Source organism: Bubalus kerabau, chromosome 4 (assembly GCF_029407905.1).
Source record: "Bubalus kerabau isolate K-KA32 ecotype Philippines breed swamp buffalo chromosome 4, PCC_UOA_SB_1v2, whole genome shotgun sequence".
Lineage (NCBI taxonomy): Eukaryota > Metazoa > Chordata > Mammalia > Artiodactyla > Bovidae > Bubalus > Bubalus kerabau.
In genome coordinates, this window is record NC_073627.1 from 79,188,686 (window position 1) to 79,211,199 (window position 22,514).

Here is a 22,514-nt window from a genome sequence, read left to right on the forward strand (position 1 = left end):
TTCTAATGTGAAAGCCAATAATTGGAGAAACATATTTGCATGGGTATAAAAAATTCAGTATAACTCTTTACACTGTCCTCAACTTTTTTGTTGATTGATTTCACCTACTAAGATTTTTGCTATCCCATTTAGAAGTAGAAGTAGTCACTTGCCATCAACTAAGTATAATGAGATTTAAACACTGGCTACAATGAGATAAGCCCTTAACTTGAAAATACCATATTCAGCAATTTCTAGAAATACCTGAAATATGAGAATATATCTATTATTTAAAATATCTTGAGTATCATCATATATTCATGGTTTTTCAAATAATTATTTTCTTACTTAATTTTTATATGGTCATACCTTGTTTAGGGAGGCTCCTTTCAGCTGACCCCATTTCATCCCTGAAGGTGCATCTTACTGTCTGGCAGAAACTCACTTTTCTTGTCCTATTTCTATTTTTCCTGGCTCAGGACAAACTCAAGTCCCTGGCCGCGTGGGCGCAGGAGGGCCTAGAGGAGCTATCCCACACTGAAGGACAGGAAGGGTGGCAGTGAAGAGATACCCCCTCATCCAAGGTAAGGAGCAGCGGCTGCGCTTTGCTGGAGCAGCCATGAAGAGATACCCCACGTCCAAGGTAAGAGAAACCCAAGTCAGACAGTAGGTGTTGCAAGAGGGCATCAGAGGGCAAACACACTGAAACCATACTCACAGAAAACTAGTCAATCTAATCACACTGGGACCACAGCCTTGTCTAACTCAATGAAACTAAGCCATGCCCGTGGGGCAACCCAAGACGGGCGGGTCATGGTGGAGAGATCTGACAGAATGTGGTCCACTGGAGAAGGGAATGGCAAACCACTTCAGTATTCTTGCCTTGAGAACCCCATGAACAGTATGAAAAGGCAAAAAGAAAGGACACTGAAAGATGAACTCCCCAGGTCGGCAGGTGCCCAATATGCTACTGGAGATCAGTGGAGAAATAACTCCAGAAAGAATGAAGGGATGGAGCCAAAGCAAAAACAATATCCAGCTGTGGATGGGAATGGCGATAGAAGCAAGGTCCGATGCTGTAAAGAGCAATATTGCATAGGAACTTGGAATGTCAGGTATATGAATCAAGGCAAATTTGAAGTGGTCAAACAAGAGATAGCAAGAGTGAACATCGACATTCTAGGAATCAGCAAACTAAAATGGACTGGAATGGGTGAATTTAACTCAGAAGACCATTATATCTACTACTGCGGTCAGGAATACCTCAGAAGAAATGGAGTAGCCATCATGGTCAACAAAAGAGTTTGAAATGCAGTACTTGGATACAATCTCAAAAATGACAGAATGATCTCTGTTCGTTTCCAAGGCAAACCGTTCAATATCACAGTAATCCAAGTCTATGCCCCAACCAGTAATGCTGAAGAAGCTGAAGTTAAATGGTTCTATGAAGACCTCCAAGACCTTTTAGAACTAACACCCAAAAAAGATGTCCTTTTCATTATAGGGGACTGGAATGCAAAAGTAGGAAGTCAAGAAACACCTGGAGTAACAGGCAAATTTGGCCTTGGAATACAGAATGAAGCAGGGCAAAGACTAACAGAGTTTGGCCAAGAAAATGCACTTGTCATAGCAAACACCCTCTTCCAACAACACAAGAGAAGACTCTACACATGGACATCACCAGATGGTCAACACCAAAATCAGATTGATTATATTCTTTGCAGCCAAAGATGGAGAAGCTCTATACAGTCAACAAAAAAAAAGACCAGGAGTTGACTGTGGCTCAGATCATGAATTCCTTATTACCAAATTCAGATTTAAATTGAAGAAAGTAGGGAAAACCACTACACCATTCAGGTATGACCTAAATCAGATCCCTTATGATTATACAGTGGAAGTGAGAAATAGATTTAAGGGCCTAGATCTGATAGACAGAGTGCCTGATGAACTATGGAATGAGGTTCGTGACATTGTACGGGAGACAGGGATCAAGATCATCCCCATGGAAAAGAAATGCAAAAAAGCAAATGGCTATCTGGGGAGGCCTTACAAATAGCTGTGAAAAGAAGTGAAGCGAAAAGCAAAGGAGAAAAGGAAAGACAAAAGCATCTGAATGCAGAGTTCCAAAAAATAGCAAGAAGAGATAAGAAAGCCTTCCTCGTGATCAATGCAAAGAAATAGAGGAAAACAACAGAATGGGAAAGACTAGATCTATTCAAGAAAATGAGAGATACCAAGGGAACATTTCATGCAAAGATGGACTAGATAAAGGACAGAAATGGTATGGACCTAACAGAAGCAGAAGATATTAAGAAGAGATGGCAAGAATACACAGAAAAACTGTACAAAAAAGATCTTCATGACCCAGATAATCATGATGGTGTGATCACTGACCTAGAGCCAGACATCCTAGAATGTGAAGTCAAGTGGGCCTTAGGAAGCATCACTACGAACAAAGCTAGTGGAGGTGATGGAATTCCAGTTGAGCTATTCCAAATCCTGAAAGATGATGCTGTGAAAGTGCTGCACTCAATATGCCAGCAAATTTGGAAAACTCAGCAGTGGCCACAGGACTGAAAAAGGTCAGTTTTCATTCCAATCCCAGAGAAAGGCAATGCCAAAGAATGCTCAAACTACCACACAATTGCACTCATCTCCCATGCTAGTAAAGTAATGCTCAAAATTCTCCAAGCCAGGCTTCAGCAATATGTGAATCATGAACTTCCAGATATTCCAGCTGGTTTTAGAAAAGGCAGAGGAACCAGAGATCAAATTGCCAACATCTGCTGGATCATCGAAAAAGCAAGAGAGTTCCAGAAAAACATCTATTTCTGCTTTATTGACTATGCCAAAGCCTTTGACTGTGTGGATCACAATAACTATGGAAAATTCTGAAAGAGATGGGAATACCAGACCACCTGACCTGCCTCTTGAGAAACCTGTATGGAGGTCAGGAAGCAACAGTTAGAACTGGACATGGAACAACAGACTGGTTCCAAATAGGAAAAGGAGTTCATCAAGGCTGTATATTGTCACCCTGCTTATTTAACTCATATACAGAGTACATCATGAGAAACGCTGGACTGGAAGAAACACAAGCTGGAATCAAGATTGCCAGGAGAAATATCAATAACCTCAGATATGCAGATGACACCACCCTTATGACAGAAAGTGAAGAGGAACTCAAAAGCCTCTTGATGAAAGTGAAACTGGAGAGTGAAAAAGTTGGCTTAAAGCTCAACATTCAGAAAACGAAGATCATGGCATCTGGTCCCATCACTTCATGGGAAATAGATGGGGAATCAGTGGAAACAGTGTCAGACTTTATTTTTCTAGGCTCCAAAATCACTGCAGATGGTGATTGCAGCCATGAAATTAAAGATGATTACTCCTTGGAAGGAAAGTTATGGCCAACCTAGATAGCATATTCAAAAGCTGATACATTACTTTGCCAACAGAGGTCCATCTAGTCAAGGCTATGGTTTTTCCAGTGGTCAGGTATGGATGTGAGAGTTGGACTGTGAAGAAGGCTGGGTGCCAAAGAGTTGATGCTTTTGAACTGTGGTGTTGGAGAAGACTCTTGAGAGTCCCTTGGGCTGCAAGGAGATCCAACCAGTCCAATCTTAAGGAGATCAGCCCTGGGATTTCTTTGGAAGGAATGATGCTGAAGCTGAAACTCCAGTACTTTGGCCACCTCATGCGAAGAGTTGACTCATTGGAAAAGACTCTGTTGCTGGGAGAGATTGGGGGCAGGAGGAGAAGGGGACGCCAGAGGATGAGATGGCTGGATGGTATCACTGACTCGATAGACGTGAGTCTCAGTGAACTCCGGGAGTTAGTGATGGACAGGGAGGCCTGGCGTGCTGCAATTCATGGCTTTGCAAAAAGTTGGACACGACTGAGCGACTGAACTGATCTGAACTGAAGAATTTGTTTTATATTAGGTAAAATAAGGTTATCATTGGGGCATTGTGGATGAATAAAAGATTGTAGTGTTAAGTAACACTACTTATTGGGGTACCTTAGTATGAGAATTGGAGAATATTATTTATAAAGTATTTTTGTATGCTGTTAAATTAATATCTTACAGATAGTGTTTATCTGAATGTGAAATGTTTTCAACTTCTCCTTTTCTTTTCCAACCTTCCTTACTCTCTATTATAGCCCCTTATCAACTTTATTATATGAAATATGTGTGTACATTATAATACTATATAATTACTTCATGTGGGATATATACCTACTTTGGTCATAGAATCGACATCAGAGGTTCAATTGCCCTTTTCCACTTTTTTGTGTTGTGAGTGTATTTCATTGTTCACCATTGTAGCATCCCTTGTTGACATTTCATTATCTCTGTAGGAAAGTTATATAGTGTATGTTTCAATTCCCATATTTTAAATGTCCATTGTAAAATAACACGTGCATTCTGATTAACTTCTTAGCATGTGATTATAGTGTTAGAGGTTTGAGGGTACGCAGTGCTCAGTTCTCATTAAGCCTTTTAGTTTGTCATTATTATTCATCTGTAGTGGTGTCATTAGCCATTAAATATTTTTCTTAAACTGACTTTCCAATATGATATGTTGATTGACTGCAACATGTTAGTTTTTGACTGCTGAAAATTAATTTTCTGAATGAATATTCACTGATACAAAGAAATATATGTAAAGAATTTTCACTAAACTATGCTGAAATCACACAGTTCTCTGGATGTATAGCCCAGTATATTTGTCATTGAGGATATACTGAGGTGAATAAAATAACATGCTTATCCAAGAGTCTCCAATTATTTCAATTGCCTTAGTCCACTCCTATTTTTTTCTCCTCTAATTAACACATCGAAACATATAATGCTGATAATGAAGAAACACAATACAGTTAAAGCACTGATTGGTCTAATTCCCAGAAAGTTAGAACAGCAAGGTGTGCAAAAATATGATTGCTATAATATTGATATTATTCAAACAGAAAAAAAAATTGAGCATGTCCTTTCGTCTTTTAAAAATATGAAATATAAGGTAAACATTTTATATTGTAGTCTGAGACCATATACTCAAGGTTATTACAGTCTGTTACCTCTAATTATTTCTGTGTATATTCTGACCATGTTAAACTTTCTTAGCTCTTCATGTTAGCATCCATCGACTGGAAAGCAAGTGCCAAACAAAATTGATCATGGTGGTTATGCATATGAAAATAAAATTTACATAGGCATATGTAAATGCATATGTATATGAAAATAAAATTTCATATGCGTTTGAAAATGAAATTTAAAAGAAAATAAATTATTTTTATAGAACACAAGCATAGTTTTTGCTGGTTTGCCTAATTTTTATGTTTTCTAACACAGAAATAATATAATTGTATTTTCAACTAATTTTAAATTATATTTTTCAAGGTTTATGAAGATTAGACATCTGAAGGATGGCATTCAGTCATCTTAAATTAATTTAAAGATTAATTTTACATACAGCATGGCCAGTTTTTCCATTTTTGTATTCATTATAAATATAACTGTAATTTTTGTTAGAAAAAGAGCTTAAGAGCAAATATTTATGATAACTCTAGAAATGTCAACTTAAAATATCTGATGTTAATGAAAGATAGGTAGAGGTAATTTTAAAAGATATGAGATATTATATTAAAATAATAGAAACTATTGGGAAAATTAAGGGGAAAATAAACATTTTCTATAAAAATTTCAAAGAGAATATTCTGAGATAAAACTCAGAAAATGCACATTTGGAAGTAAAGAACATATTAAAATACTAATAATCATCATGATATCTATTTAACAGTTACTAAATGTCAGAAGCTGGAATCAAGATTGCCAGGAGAAATATCAATAACCTCAGATATGCAGATGACACCACCCTTATGGCAGAAAGTGAAGAGAAACTAAAAAGCCTCTTGATGAAAGTGAAAGTGGAGACTGAAAAAGTTGGCTTAAAGTTCAACATTCAGAAAATGAAGATCATGGCATCCGGTCCCATCTCTTCATGGGAAGTAGATGGGGAAGCAGTGCAAGCAATGTCACACTTTACTTTTTGGGCTCCAGAATCACTGCAGATGGTGATTGCAGCCGTGAAATTAAAAGACGCTTACTCCTTGGAAGGAAAGTTATGACCAACCTAGATAGCATATTGAAAAGCAGAGACATTACTTTGCCAACAAAGGTCTGTCTAGTCAAGCTATGGTTTTTCCAGTGGTCATGTATGGATGTGAGAGTTGGACTGTGAAGAAAGCTGAGCGCCAAAGAATTGATGCTTTTGAACTGTGGTGTTGGAGAAGACTCTTGCGAGTCCCTTGGACTGCAAGGAGATCCAGCCAGTCCATCCTAGAGGAGACCAGTCCTGGGTGTTCATTGGAAGGAATGATGCTGAGGCTCAAACTCCAATACTTTGGCCACCTGATGCGAAGAGTTGACTGATTAGAAAAGACTCTGATGCTGGGAGGGATTGGGGGCAGGAGGAGAAGGGGACGACAGAGGATGAGATGGCTGGATGGCATCATCGACTCAATGCACATGAGTTTGGGTAAACTCTGGAAGTTGGTGATGGACAGGGAGGCCTGGCGTGCTGCGATTCATGGGGTTGTAAAGAGTCAGACATATCTGAGCGACTGAACTGAACTGAAATGCCAGAAACTTCTCTCTCCTTTATATTTTCTCTTTTACTCTTCAAATAACCATATGAATTTTTTTGTTGTTGAGGGTACTCTTTTTCCTATGATGGCAGATGAAATGACTGAGTATTAGAAAGGTTGATTAGTATCCTTGGGATCTATATGAGTGTTGCATTCAGTTGCTCAGTCATGTCTGACTCTGTAGCCTGATGGATCGTGTAGCCCACCAGGATCCTCTGTAAAAGGGATTCTCCAGGCAAGAATACTGGAGTGAGTTGCCACTTCCTACTCCAGGGAATCTTCCTTACCCAGGGATCAAACCCACATCTCTTGCCTATCCTGCATTGACAGGCAGATTCTTTACCATTAGCAGCACCTGAGAAGCCTGGGAATCTATGACAAAATCTGTAACAGAACTGGAATTTAAAATCATGTTTGTTTAGGTTGAAAAATGAGTAGGGAGACTTCCCTGATGGTTCAATGGCTACAACTCTATGCTCCCAATGCAGGGGACCCAGATTCGATCCTTGGTCAGGAAACCGGATCTTGTATGCCACAGCCAAGACCTGGCACAGCCAAAGTAAATAAATGAATGAGTGAGTAGGGATGGAAGGGTCAACCAAAATGGAAACATAGGAGGCTCCAGAACTTTAATGAACTCCCAGGAGTGCACTTGGAAGGTACAGCTGTACTTGGAACAATTTCCTCAGGGAAATCCAGAAATTAGATGACCAACTACTACACATTGGACAAATAAAAACATGCACATAATGAAATGGTATGAAAGGCTGAGATACACTCTCACCTTAAACCCCACCCCAGAACATTCACCTACAATAGAAAGGAAATCCCCAGTTTCTATCTTCTCCCTGAAGAACAAAGCATTTGGACCACAATAGAAAATCTCCAACTTGTAGACTCCCACCCAAGTGATATGCCCCCCAAATGTATAGCTCTGAAAGCCACCAGCTACATGAAGATGCAATTCCTAACAGCCTAAAAACACTCACCTTGGCTATCTCCCATAAGCTCAGCATAGAAGGAGCAGGCAAAAATGCCCATCTCCCATTCTTTCCTTGAAAGTGGCCAAACTGCATACATGTCAATTTTCATGACTTACTTTTTATGCAGTATCATAACTTTTTTGGCATGCTTTCCTCATATAAATTTTAGTAGGAAAATCCACTAAGATTACAAGGTATACTATTATATACAAATATAATATACAAAGTATACTATTCATGAAATGTGGTCCTTCACCTAACATCTTTGTTTGGCCCAAATATCAGTGTTCTTAGTCAAGCCATATTTTTTTTTTTAATTTTATTTATTTATTTAATTGGAGGCTAATTACTTTATAATATTGTGGTGGTTTTTGCCATACATTGACTTGAATCATCAATGGGTGCACATGTGTCTCCTCATCCTGAACCCCCCACCCACCTCCCTCCCCATCTCATCCCTCTGGGTTGTCCCAGAGCACCGGATCTGAGTGTCCTGCTTCATGCATTGAACTTGCACTGGTCATCTATTTTACATAAGGTAATATACATGTTTCAATGCTTATTGTATCATGCATACTCTGAATTCTTCCTGAATCCCAACAACTAGGGCTCTTGCATTTTCCTAGATTGCTGTATTGACTGTGCTTCCCTAGTATCTCAGCTGGTAAGGAATTCACCTGCCATGCAGGGTACTCAGGTTGGATTCCTGGGTTGGGAAGATCTCCTAGAGAAGGAATAGTATACCCACTCCAGTGTTCCTTGGCTTCTCTGGTGGCTCAGATGGTGAAGAATGTGCCTGCAATGTGGGAGACCTGGGTTTGATCCCTGGGTTGAAAAGATACCCTTGTGGAGGGCATGGCAACCCACTCTAGTATTCTTGCTTGGAGAATCCCCATGGACAGAGGAGCCTGGTGGGCTACATGAGGTTGCAAAGAGCTTGCTTTATTGATTAATAAACATTAACTGTATATATTAATTTATATATTAAGTTAAATATTAGGGACTTCCCTGGTGGCTCAGATGGTAAAGCATCTGCCTACAATGCGGGAGACCGGGGTTCAATCCCTGGGTTGGGAAGATCTCTTGGAGAAGAAAATGGCAATCCACTCCAGTATTCTTGCTTGGAAAATCCCATGGACAGAGGAGCCTGGTAGACTAGAGTCCACGGGGTCACAAAGAGTCGGACATGACTGAATGACTTCACTTTCACTTTTCTTTCAAGTTAAATATTGTTTATACATGGGTTTTGAGTGAAGTACCTCAGTCATGTCCGACTCTTTGCGACCCCGTGGACTGTAGCCTAGCAGGCTCCTTCCTCCATGGGATTCTCCAGGCAAGAATACTGGAGTGGGTTGCCATTTCCTTCTCCAGGGGATTTTCCAGACCCAGGGATCAAACCGGGGTCTCCCGCATTGCAGGCAGACGCTTTAACCTCTGAGCCACCAGGGAAGCCCAATACATGGGTTTTAATACTAGACAAAATATTAATCTAAAGCTTTGATAATAAAAAAAGAACATAATTTTTCTCCAGTCATTTAGAGATATGATTGAGGAAAAATGCAAAAGATAAAGGAAGAATCATGACTTGTAACTTTTGACAAAAGGACCGACTTATACATTAATCTTGGATGAGGGGGATGGATATCTAGGATTTCGCCATTCAGACCTGTAGTTTGGAACCAGATTCTATAATTTGGAGGCCACTACTTACTTTCCAGGTGTTTCATTTCCAGCCCTCTCTGCACATGAATTTTGCATGTCATTGTTGATGATATAATTTCGTGTTTGTTTACTTCCTTCTTGGAATGTTTTATATGGTATATTTTCCTGATTATCTTCAACTTTATTCAAGTCAGGCATCACCTATGGTCCCAAGATTTAGTAAAATCTCTCTTTGTTTATGCATGTACAGTTTATCAGTATCAATCAGCATCTTATTTTATTGTTAATTTGACTTTAATTTGACTCTCTTGCCAGAACGAAATCCTTGAAAGTATATGGCCTATTAAAATCACATCTGTAATTTTTCTGCCTTGTCCAAAGCCAAATAAACCTCCCATAATGTGAAATTACTAAATCACAATTTTAGAGATACTTGTCAAGCAAATATATAGTAGTTATTATATTCAAGCCATCCTTGTAGATGTGATATCCTTAGTTTTAATCTATCAGGAATCTTGAAGGAAGTTACAACACAGTCTCTGTCTTAAAGGACTTTACGACATAGGGAGAAAAGATCAGTTAAATAACTGTAAGAAATGTATAGTAGATATTATGTCCAGGACCTACTGGAACAGTTATGAAAATTCAGAAATTAAAACGAAGAAGTCATTTTCACCTAAAGTGATAATGGGCTTCATAAAGAAGATGCCAGTCTCTAAATATGAGCCAGTCTATAAAATACATACAGAATTTGAAGGTGAAACTTGGGATAATGTGGGTATAAAAGCAAAATAGGGATTGACATAGGCAAATGTATTGAGGTGTAAATGTATAAGGGTAGTGCCACAGTGTGACTGACAGTTTTTGCTAAAGATTGGTCTACAAAAGGGGAGGTAGATCAGTTAATGTCACAACAGAGAATTGAAAGTCTTTATTTTAAAGGCAATAGATTTTGGAAGTGGAAGTGATGAGACTAAAAAGGTGTTATAAAACAAGTAATGCTCAGGAGCTGTTGAAGGAAAAGGAGGCAGGCTGCTAGAATAATTTAGTTGCAAAGTGTGAACAAATAAATTCTTTACAAGACAAGCAGCAGTGGAAATGTAACCATAAGGATAAGCACACAGTTATCAGTTCCTTCTTAGAAGTGGTAATTCACAATAGACCTATAGAAATTCTCAGTTTGAACTGGGTTGAACTAAAATAAGACAGTTTATCACCCTTCTGAAGGAAGCATATTTCCAAATCAGATGTTATATTTATTTTAAAACATTTTATTGATTTTCTTATTTCCAGAACGATTTAAAGTTCACAGGACAATTGAGGGAAAAGCATGGAAATTTACCAAATAATCCCAGCCCCTACACATTCACAACTTCCCCAATTATCAACCCCCCTCACCAGAGTGGAACATTGGTTACAAAGGGTAACCCTACATGAACTATCATAATCACCCAAAGTCCATAGTTTACATTATGGTTCACTCTTATTGTTGTACCTTCTCTGAGTCTTAACAAATGTAAAATGACATCAATATTGTATCATACTGAGTATTTTTACTGCTCTAAAAGTCCTCTTTGCTCTGTCTGTTGATCCCTTACTCCAGGGAACCATAGATCTCTTTCTGTACTATTGCCTTTTCTAAAATATATAAATAGAGTCAAACAGTATGTAGCCTTTTCAAACAGCCTCTTTTCACTTAGTAAAATGCGTTTAAAATCCCCTCGTGTCTTTTTGTGCCTTGATAGCTCATTTTATTTTCAGCACTGAATACTTTTGCAGTATCTGAATAAATGAATAAATACTTTTTGCAGTATTTAGCCATTTATTTACTGGAGGCCATCTTAGTTGCTTCCAAGTTTTTGTGATTATCAGTGAATTACTCGAATCACTATAAACATCATTGTACAGGTTTTTGTGTAGACATGTTTTCAACTACTTTGTGTGAATACTGTGTGTGAATACACAAGAGTTTGATTGTTAGATCCTATGTTAAGTGTGTGTAGATTTGCAAGAAATTGCCAAACTGCCTTCCAAAGTGACTGTATTATTTTGAATTTCCACAGCAATGAGTGAGAGATCCTGCTGCTCCACAAGCAGCGCTGGGGTGTTGTCAGTGTTCTGGAGTTTGGCCATCCTAATAGGTAGGTAATGGTATTTCACTGATGTTTTATTTTGAAATGCCTTGATGATACACATATCATCTTTTCATGTGTTTATTTGCCACCCATAGATCTTCTTTAGTGAGGTGTCTGTTAAGGTCTTTGGCCCCCCTCCTTTTTCTAAAAAATTGGGTTGTTTCCTTATTGTTTGTTGAGCTTTAAGAGTCTTTTATGTTTCTGATAACTGTCCTTATCAGATGTGTCTTTGTAATTTTACTTTTTTCCACTCTATAGCTTATTTATTCTCTTTCCTTGGTTTTACATAGGGCAGAGTTTTTAATTTTAATGAAGTACAATTTATCAATTATTTCTATTGTGGATTATACTTTTGATGCTGTATCTAAAAAGTCATTGCCATACCCAAGTTTATCTAGGTTTCTGTCTTTATTATCTCATAGAAGTTATATTTTTTGTGGTTTTCATCTATGATCCATTTTAGTTAATTTTTGTGAAAGGTGTAAGATCTCTGTCCAGATTTATTTTTCTTTGCAGGCTGATGTCCAATGAAGTAGCAAGTATGTTCTTATCTAGGCTGAATATATAGCAGTTTTTGCTGTTACATAATCTCAACTAGTTTGCTCAAGGAGAATGTCTATTATAATGTCAAAATTTCAGTCTTCACCAATAAAGATTCATAGAAGATCAAGCAGCCCCCATCTCCCAATATAAAGAGGGCTGTATTTATATCAAAGTCCATATACCTGAACTCAAAATGTATGTTGTTTTTGAAGACTGAGAAGGCTTTTAAATTTCATTTTTACATGTGGATAATCATATCACAATGGCAATCCTGCAGTCTTTTATAGCTTTAGTTTTTACTCATCATTCAGGGGTGTTTATACCAAATATAAAAACTAAAAGCCCTTTGTTAATAAATAGACATAGGACAACTTTATATTAGAGCTGTGTGCTATAGTTAGCTATAAAATCCTTTTTTAACTGAAGTTTTTATAAGATAATTACAGTTTTTTTTAAAGGAATTTTAAGAAATAGTGAAGCTATCATGGGTTTCTTAACTTAGTTTCCCCCCATGGTGATATCTTGAAAAACTATAGTACATTATCACAACCTAATTTTTTTTTTAATTTTATTTATTTATTATTTTTTGTTTTAATTGGAGGCTAATTACTTTACAATATTGTGGTGGTTTTTGCCATACATTGACATGAATCTGCCAAGGGTGTACATGTGTCCGCCATCCTGAACCCCCCTCCCACCTCTCTCCCCATCCCATCCCTCAGGGTCATCCCAGGGCAAGAGCCCTGAGCACCCTGTCTCATGCATCAAACTTGGATTGACAATCTATTTCACATATGCTAATAACATGTTTCAATGGTATTCTCTCAAATCATCCCACCCTCACCTTCTCCCACAGAGTCCAACAGTCTGTTCTTTACATCTGTGTCTCTTTTGCTGTCTCGCATATAGGGTCATCGTTACCATCTTTCTAAATTCCATCTATATGCTTTAATATACTGTATTGGTGTTTTTCTTTCTGACTTACTTCGCTCTGTATAATAGGAGCCAGTTTCGTCCACCTCATTAACACTGATTCAGATGCCTCTTTTGAATAGCTGAGTAATATTCCATTGTGTATATGTACCACAGCTTTCCTATCCATTCGTCTGCCAATGGACATCTAGGTTGCTTCCATGTCCTGGCTATTGTAAACAGTGCTGCGATGAACATTGGGGTACACATGTCTCTTTCAATTCTGGTTTCCTTGGCATGTATGCCCAGCAGTGGGATTGCTAGGTCATATGGCAGTTCTGTTTCCAGTTTTTTAAGGAATCTCCACACTGTTCTCCATGGTGGCTGTATGAGTTTGCATTCCCACCAACAGTGTAAGATGGTTCCTTTTCCTCTGCACCCTCTCCAGAGTTTATTGTTTATAGACTTTTTGATAGCAGCCATTCTGATCAGCGTGAGATGGTAACTCATTGTGGTTTTGGTTTGCATTTCTCTGATAATGAGTGATGTCACAACCTAAATATTAACATGAAGCAATTGACCAATATTATTCAGGTTTCCCAATTTTAATAGTACTTACAGTTATGTGTGTTCTATATAATTTTATAAAGTGTATGGGCTTCCCTGGTGACTCAGACAGTAGAGTTCACCTGCAATATGCAAGACTTGGGTTCAATCCCTGGGTTGGGAAGATACCCTGGAGAAGGGAATGGCATCCCACTCTAGTATTCTTGCCTGGAGAATCCCATGGATGGAGGAGCCTGGCAGGCTATATATAGGCCATGGGATTACAAAGAGTTGAACATGACTGAGCTACTAAACACAGCACAGAATAGCACAGCATAGGGTTATTTATCTTCCCCCATAGTCAATCACTACTAGGATCTTTGATGTGGTCCTTCTATAAAGATACTGCTCTCCCATCAGGTCCTCCTTCTCCCCCACACAGAGTTTTACCCTCCACCAACCATTAATCTGTTCTCCATTTCTAAAATTTCGTCTTTTCAAGAATGAAATTACTGGAAGCATAGATGAACATTTTGAAGATGGCTGTTTTCATTTAGTTTAATTCCCTTGAGATTCATCCAAATTGTTATTTGAACCAGAAGTTCATTTTTTGTATGGATATGTCATAGTTTGTTTAAATATTATCCCTTGAAAAACCTGGGTTGTTTCCTGTTTTTCCCCTTTTACAAATAAAGCTACTGTAAACACTCATGTCTGCATCTTTGTATGAACATAAGTCTTTGTTTTTCTGAAATAAATGCCTAAGAATGCAATTGCTAGGTCATATTGTACTTATGTGTTGAAATTTTAAGAAACAGCCAAATTATTTTTCAGATTGGCTGTGCTGTTTTACATTCCCAACATCAGTGTATAAGTAATCTAGCTGCTTCACATCTTTACTCACATGTGTAATTTATATGTATAATATCTTAAATATATAGAGGTTTATTTCAACTAAATAACCAGAAGATAATCCAATTTATAATTTGCAGAAATATTTTTATATATGATTTACGAAAGAAGTTACATGGATGGCAAATAAGCACACAAAATGATCAGCCTTCTTAGTTAGCTATTAGGAAAATACACATTTAAACAGCAAAGAGATACTACTACACACCCACTAGGAATAACTTAAAAGAAATTTTCTTGTGTTACTAGGTGTCTGGTCGGAGAAGGCAATGGCACCCCACTCCAGTACTCTTGCCTGGAAAATCCCATGGACAGAGGAGCCTGGTAGGCTGCAGTCCATGGGGTCGCTGAGAGTCGGACACGACTGAGCAGCTTCACTTTCACTTTCCACTTTCATGCATTGGAGAAGGAAATGGCAACCCACTCCAGTGTTCTTACCTGGAGAATCCAAGGTACGGGGGAGCCTGGTGGGCTGCTGTCCATTATGTCGCACAGAGTCGGACATGACTGAAGCAACTTAGCAGCAGTAGCAGCAGGGGTTTGGTATAACTGGAACTCTGATACCTGGCTGATGGAATGTAAATTCATACCTATTTTAGAAAATAGGTTGATAGTTTGTTAAAAATACAAATATAAATATGCACTACCTAGTTAGTCCACTCCTAGACATTAACCCAAGAGAAAAATGATACATCCATACAAAGATATGTATGCAAATCTTCATTGAAGCTTTTGGTAATAGTCACAAAACTTACAATGATCCAAATATCCAATGATAAGTAAATAGAGAAATTATGGTGTCTGCACACAAGCTAACTGATACATATCACAACATGGATAGATCTCCATCTTGTGTTGAATGCAAGAAGTTAAAGTACATAATGTATGATTCTATGCATATTAAATTCTATAAAAGTGAACTTAATCCCTAATTAACAGAAAACAGTTTATATGTCACATGGGAAACTGGGAGTAGGAAGTGGTGGATGTAAGAAATTAAAAGTGAGTGAAAGTTGCTCAGTCGCATCAGACTCTTTGCAACCCCATGGACTATACAATCCATGGAATTCTCCAGGACAGAATACTGGAGTGGGTATCCTTTCCTTTCTCCAGGGGATGTTCCCAACCCAGGGATCAAACCCAGGTCTTCCTCATTGCATATGGATTCTTTACCAGCTGAGCCACAAGGGAAGGCCAAGAATATTGGAGTGAGTAGCCTATCCCTTTGCCAGTGGATCTTACCTACCCAGGAATTGAACTGAGTCTCCTGCATTGCAGGCAGATTCTTTATCAACTGAGCTATCAGGGAAGCCCAAGGATTGTGATAGAACTTTGCCTGTGATGTGTGTGTTGGTTTTCTTGATTGTGCTGATGACATCATTGATATATACATAGGCCATCAAATTGTGACTTAAATTTATACAGTTTACAGTACTTTAATTAGACCTCTAATGGTGAGACAATAAAAAACCTTAAATGGAAGATGTTAAATATTTCTCATGGTATTTGGTCTATGGATATGTAACTAAAATCTGTTATTTCTTTTTAATTCTCCTATATCTGTCTCACCAACACTTCTAATACCTACCAGAAATCCTGCTTCTGTCTTGAGGCTCTGAACTCACTGTTGTTTAGAATTTATTTGTTGTTAAAATCGAGTAATATAATTCATAAAAATATTATGTTCAAAGAAGTGAATATTCCTACCCCTAATCAAGGATTTAGCAAGTATTATCTTTGCTCAAGAAACTGTTATTCAAAAAGTTTGAACATTAACTAAATATTTATCCTTTACTTGTATAATGTTATATATCACAGTAATAGATTTGCATATGTTGAACTGTCCTTATATCCCAGGGACTAAATCTTACTTGGTAATGGAGTATGAGCATTTAAATATACAGTGTGATTTGGTTTGGTCATTTTGCTGAGAATTTTTATGTGTATACTCATCTGAGTTATTGGCCTGTATTTTTTATATATCTTTATATATCTGTATTCTATTATATAACTGTCTGACTTTGATACCAAGGTAATATGTTAGTTGCTCAGTTGCATCCAAATCTTTGTGAACCCATGGACTGTAGTCTACCAGGTTCCTCTGTCCATGGAATTTTCCAGAAAAGAATACTGGAGTGGGTTGCCTTTCCCTTCTCCAGGGGATCTTCCCAATCCAGGGATCAAACTCATTCTCCTGCATTGCAGGCAGAGTATTTACCATCTTAGCCAATAAGGAAGCCCCAAATGCTGGCCTATAAAAATGAGTTTGGGGACATTTTATGTTCTTCAAAAATTTTTGAAAGAGTTGATAAAGATTTATGTTAGTCATTCTTTAAATCCTTGGTGGAATTCACTAAGCTACCTGGTTCTGGATTTTCATTTGTTAGTGGAGGAGTTTTGAGTTCAGTAAATTTGCAAAATACAAATCAATATATAAAAGTCATTGTATACACTAACAACAAATTATCAAAAAAGCAATTAATAAACAATTCCATTTATTATAGCATAAAAAGAATAAAATGCTTTGGTAGAAACAAAACCAAGAAAGGCAAAGACCTGTACACTGAAAATGTCAAAATACTGCTGAAAGAAATTAAAGAGGACAAAAATAAATGCAAAAAGAAAACCCTATGTTCAGAAATTAAGAATGTATATTGTTAAAAATCTATTCTACAAAAAATGATATTATGATTCAAGAAAAATTCTATCTAAATCCCAATGAAATATTTTATAGAAATAGTTAAAAAAATACTAAGTTTCATATAAAACCACATGAGTTTTGAAAGCAATCTTGAGAAAGAAGAACAAAGAAGGAGGCATCACATTTCTGATTTCATATGTATTACAAAATGATAATAATGAAACTAGCATGGAACTGGCATAAAGACAGACATCTAGACCAATGAAACAAAATAGAAAGCCCAGAAATAATCCCACACATGTCAGGTCAACTGTTCTTGAATAAGGAATTCAAGAATGCACAAAGGAGAAAGGAGAGTCTCTTAAATAAATGGTGTTGAAAAAATTGGAAGTCCACATGCAAAAGAATGAAATTAGACCTCTGTTTTAAACCATAAACAGAGTGTAACTTAAAATGGATTAAAGATGTAAACATGAGACCTGAAACTGTAGAGTTCTAGAGGAAGAGTTCTAGAGGAAGAGTTCCTGAAGAGCTATGGACAGAGGTTCATGACATTATACAGGAGGCAGTGATAAAGACCATTTCCAAGGAAAGAAATGCAAAAAGGTTGTCTGAGGAGGCCTTACAAATAGCTGAGGAAAAAAGATAAGCAAAAGGCAAAGGAGAAAAGGAAAGATATAACCATAAAAATGCAGAGTTCTAACGCATATATATGGAATTTAGAAAGATGGTAACAATAACCCTGTGTACGAGACAGCAAAAAAGACACTGATGTATAGAACAGTCTTATGGACTCTGTGGGAGAGGGAGAGGGTGGGCAGATTTGGGAGAATGGCATTGAAACATGTAAAATATCATGTATGAAAGGAGTTGCCAGTCCAGGTTCGATGCACGATACTGGATGCTTGGGGCTGGTACACTGGGACGACCCAGAGGGATGGAATGGGGAGGGAGGAGGGAGGAGGGTTCAGGATGGGGAACACATGTATACCTGTTGCGGATTCATTTTGATATTTGGCAAAACTAATACAATTATGTAAAGTTTAAAAATAAAATAAAATTAAAAAAAAAAAAACAAAGAATAGCAAGGAGAGATAAGAAAGCATTCCTCAATGATCAGTGCAAAGAAATAGAGGAAAACAACAGATGGGAAAGACTATAGATCTCTTCAAGAAAATTAGAGATACTAAGGGAACATTTCATGCAAAGATGGGCGCGATAAAGGACAGAAATGGTATGGACCTGACAGAAATGGTATGGACCTAACAGAAGCAGAAGATATTAAGAAGAGGTGGCAAGAATACACAGAAGAACAGTACAAAAAAGATCTTCATGACCAAGATAATCACGATGGTGTGATCACTCATCTAGAGCCAGACATCCTGGAGTGTGAAGTCAAGTGGGCCTTAGGAAGCATCACTACGAACAAAGCTAGGGGAGGTAATGGAATTCCAGTAGAACTATTTCAAATCCTAAAAGATGATGCTGTAAAAGTGTTACACTCAATATACCAGCAAATTTGGAAGATTCAGCAGTGGCCAGAGGACTAGAAAATGTCAACTTTCATTCCATTCCCAAAGAAAGGCAATGCCAAAGAATGTTCAAACTACCACACAGTTGCACTCATCTCACACACTAGCAAAGTAATGCTCAAAATTCTCCAAGCCAGGCTCCAACAGTACATGAACCACAAAATTCCATATGTTCAAGCTGGATTTAGAAAAGGAAAAGTAACCAGAGGTCAAACTGCCAACATCTGTTGGATCATTGAAAAAGCAAGAGAGTTCCAGAAAAATATCTACTTCTGGTTTATTTACTGTGCCAAAACCTTTGGCTGTGTGGATCACAACAAACTGTGGAAAATTCTGACAGAGATGGGCATACCAGACCACCTTACCTGCCTCCTGAGAAACCTATATGCAGGTCAGGAAGCAATAGTTAGAACTGGACATGGAACGACAGACTTGTTGCAATAAGGGAAAGGAGTATGTCAAGGCTGTCTATTGTTACCCTGCTTATTTGATTTATATGCAGATTACATCATGCAAATTGCTGGGCTGGATGAAGCACAAGCTGGAATCAAGATTGTTGAGAGAAATATCAATAACCTAAGATATGCAGATGACAGCACCCTTATGGCAGAAAGTGAAGAAGTCAAGAGCTTCTTGATGAAAATGAAAAAGGAGAGTGAAAAATTTGGCTTAAAGCTCAACGTTCAGAAAACTAAAATCATAGCACTGGTCCCATCACTTCATGCCAAATAGATGGGGAAACAATGGAAACAGTGAGACTTTATATTTTGGGGCTGCAAAATCACTGCATATGGTGACTGCAGCCATGAAATTAAAAGATGCTTGCTCCTTGAAAGAAAAGCTATGACCAACCTAGACAGCTTATTACAAAGCAGAGACATTACTTTGCCAATAAAGGTCCATCTAGTCAAAGCTATGGTATTTCCAGCAGTTATGTATCAATATGAGAATTGGACCATAAAGAAAGCTGAACACTGAACAATCGATGCTTTTGAACTGTGATGTTGGAGAAGACTCTTGAGAGTCCCTTGGACTGCAAGGAGATCCAACCGATCCATCCTCAAGGAAATCAGTCCTGAATATTCACTGATGCTGAAGCTGAAACTCCAATACTTTGGCCACCTGATGCGAAGAACTGACTCACTGGAAAAGACCCTGATGTGGTGAAAGATTGAAGGCAGGAGAATGTTATGACAGAGGATGAGATGGTTGGATGGCATCACCTACACTATGGACGTAAGTTTGAACAAGCTCTGGGAGTTGATGATGGGCAGGGAAGCCTGGCATGCTGCAGTTCATGGGGTCGCAAAGAGTCACACATGGCTGAGCGACTGAACTGAACTGAGAGGAAGACATAGAAGAAGCTTCATTTTATTTGTTTGCAGCGATTTATTTGACATGCTACCAAAACCACAAGCAACAAAAGCAAAATAAATTGGCACTACACCAAACTAGTCTGTGCATAGCAAGGGAAATAACTGACAAAGTTAAAAGACCACCTATAGAATGGGTGAAAATATTTCAGACAAGAGGTATATTTCCCAAATTTGTAAGAGACTGCCACAACTCAATAGCAAAAACTCAAATAACCTGATTTTAAAGTGCTAAAATACTTGAACAAGTGTTTCTACAAAGAAGACATACAAGAGGCCAACAGTATAGGAAAATATTCCCCACATAACCATCAGAGAAATACAGATCAAAACCACAATGAGATACCCCTCATTTCACTTTAGGACAGTTATTAGGAGAAAAAAGATATTAAGAATGTTGGTGAGTCTATGAAAAAAATGGAACCTTTTCACACTGTTGGTAAGAAAGTAAAATGATGTAGCTGTTACAGGAATAGTATGATGTTCTCTCAGAAATTAAAAGCAGAACTATCATATGATTCAGCCATCGCACTTTGGGACTTTATATGTCCAAAAGAATTTATGTCAGGATCTGAAAGAGATATCAGCACTCAGAAATTCATTGCAGCAATTTTCCACAATAGCTAAGATATGGAAACAAACTGAATGTCCATAAATGGGTGGATGGATAAAGAAAATGCCCATACATAAAGTGGAATATTATTCAGCCTTAGCAAAGACAGTACAACATGGTGCGATATGGCTTAACCTGGACAACTTTATGCTAAGTAAAATAAGTTTATCACAGAAAGGCATATGTGCATGATCCAATTAAAAAGTATCTAAAACAGTCAAACTTATAGAAACAAGTGAAGTGAAGTGAGGGCAAAGTCACTCATCGCATCTGACTCTTTGCGACCCCATGGACTGTCCATAGAATTCTCTAGGCCAGAATACTGGAGTGGGTAGCCTTTCCCTTCTCCAGGGGATCTTCCCAACCCAGGGATCGAACCCAGGTATCCCACATTGCAGGCGGATTTTTTTACCAGCTGAGCCACAAGAGAAGCCAAGAAGAATGGTAATTTATAGGGGCGGTGGGGAAAGAGAAATGGGGAGTTGCTTTTCAATGAGTATGTAATTTCAGTTATGAGGTTCCCTGGTGTCTCAGTGGTAAAGAATCCTCTTGAGTCAATCCTGGAGATGCAGGTTCACTGCCTGTTGGAAATCGTAAGCCAATGTAGTATTCTTGCCTGGGAAATCCCATGGACTGAGGAGCCTGTTGTACTATAATCCATGAGGTCACAAAAGAATTGGACACAATTTAGGGACTAAACAACACTAACAATTTCAGTTATGCAAAATGAAAAAATTCTAGCCATCTGCTACAGTGTACCTATAGTAAATACTATAAAATGTATATAAATATTTGTTTATAGATTTCATGTTAAGTATTCTTACCATGTTGTCACTTCGATCGTGTCTGACCATGACATCCTACAGACTGCAGCCTGCCAGGCTCCTCTGTCCATGGGGATTCTCTGGACAAGAGTCCTGGAGTGGGTTTCCATGCCCTCCTTTTGGAGACCTTCCAACCCAGGGATTGAACCTGTGTTTCTTATGTCTCCCATATTGGCAGGCAGATTCTTTACTACTAGAGCCACCTGGGAAGCCCAAGTATTCTTACAAAATACACACACACATATACACAAAATAATCTAAAGAACATGTAGTCATGATTATAAAGTTTTTGTTAGGAGTATGAAAATTTACATCTTCATTTAAAGAATATTACATTTCTACATTTGATTTTGGAAGAAATATGCAATATAAGTATGTTTTCCTTTAGCAAGTTAGTATGCTCTTTTAGGAATTTAACTAAAAGATGAAGGAATTAAATTTGAAATTATGGCTTACTCTGAAATAATAATCAAAAATTTGGTAACATATACATCAAGATGGTCATTGAATGCTGCTATTCTTAACAGTAAACTTTTCAGTAACAAAATATTAGTTATGGTAATAATTAACTCATACAAATTTTAGTTTGAGAAGTACAGTAAAAATTGGTGATTACTAGAATTTATAAAGTAAGGAATTAGAATCTGACTAATTATCTGCTACACACTACTTGGCAAGAGAGGAACTGGAGATTATTCAGAGAAGAGATCAGTAGTAATTAATGGACTGAAAAATAGCATATATGAGGGAAGTTGAAGAATGTAAAACTGTTTTAAATAAAAATAGCATGCATAAGGGAAAGCTGAAGAATGCAAACTGTTTTAAATGAAGTAGAAAACTAGAAAATTACTAAATAGCCATCCATAAGACTAAAACTTCAGTGATGGTTAGAAAATTAAGTCTCCATTAAGAAAGTCTTTTTTTTTTTTTCCACTTTGGGTTTTTAAGAGAAAAAGTTTTCCTTAAATGAACTTTGAAATATTGAGTAAGCTTATTAAAGTGGGAAGTTATAGCAATGCTTTCTTTTGAGAATTATAATAAAGAACTGAATACATTCTCATTTATTCTGAAGGCTGTTTATAGATACCAAGGGAGGGAATGAGTGACATTATCAGTGATCTTTCCATTCTTAAGGTTCTGTGATGTTCAGTTTATTCAATCATGCTGAAGTTGGAAAGTTCATTTCTGTATCATCAACTGGGGAAATAACT

At 37.6% G+C, this 22,514-nt stretch overlaps 1 long non-coding RNA gene across 1 annotated transcript; it reads left to right on the forward strand.

Annotated features, from left to right (window-relative positions):
* Window positions 1-433: 433 nt before the first annotated feature.
* Window positions 434-15,747, forward strand: LOC129651476 (uncharacterized). The gene is made up of 3 exons (XR_008714167.1): window positions 434-622; window positions 11,336-11,413; window positions 15,434-15,747. It is a non-coding gene; the product is annotated as an uncharacterized LOC129651476 (long non-coding RNA).
* The last annotated feature ends 6,767 nt before the right edge of the window (window positions 15,748-22,514 follow it).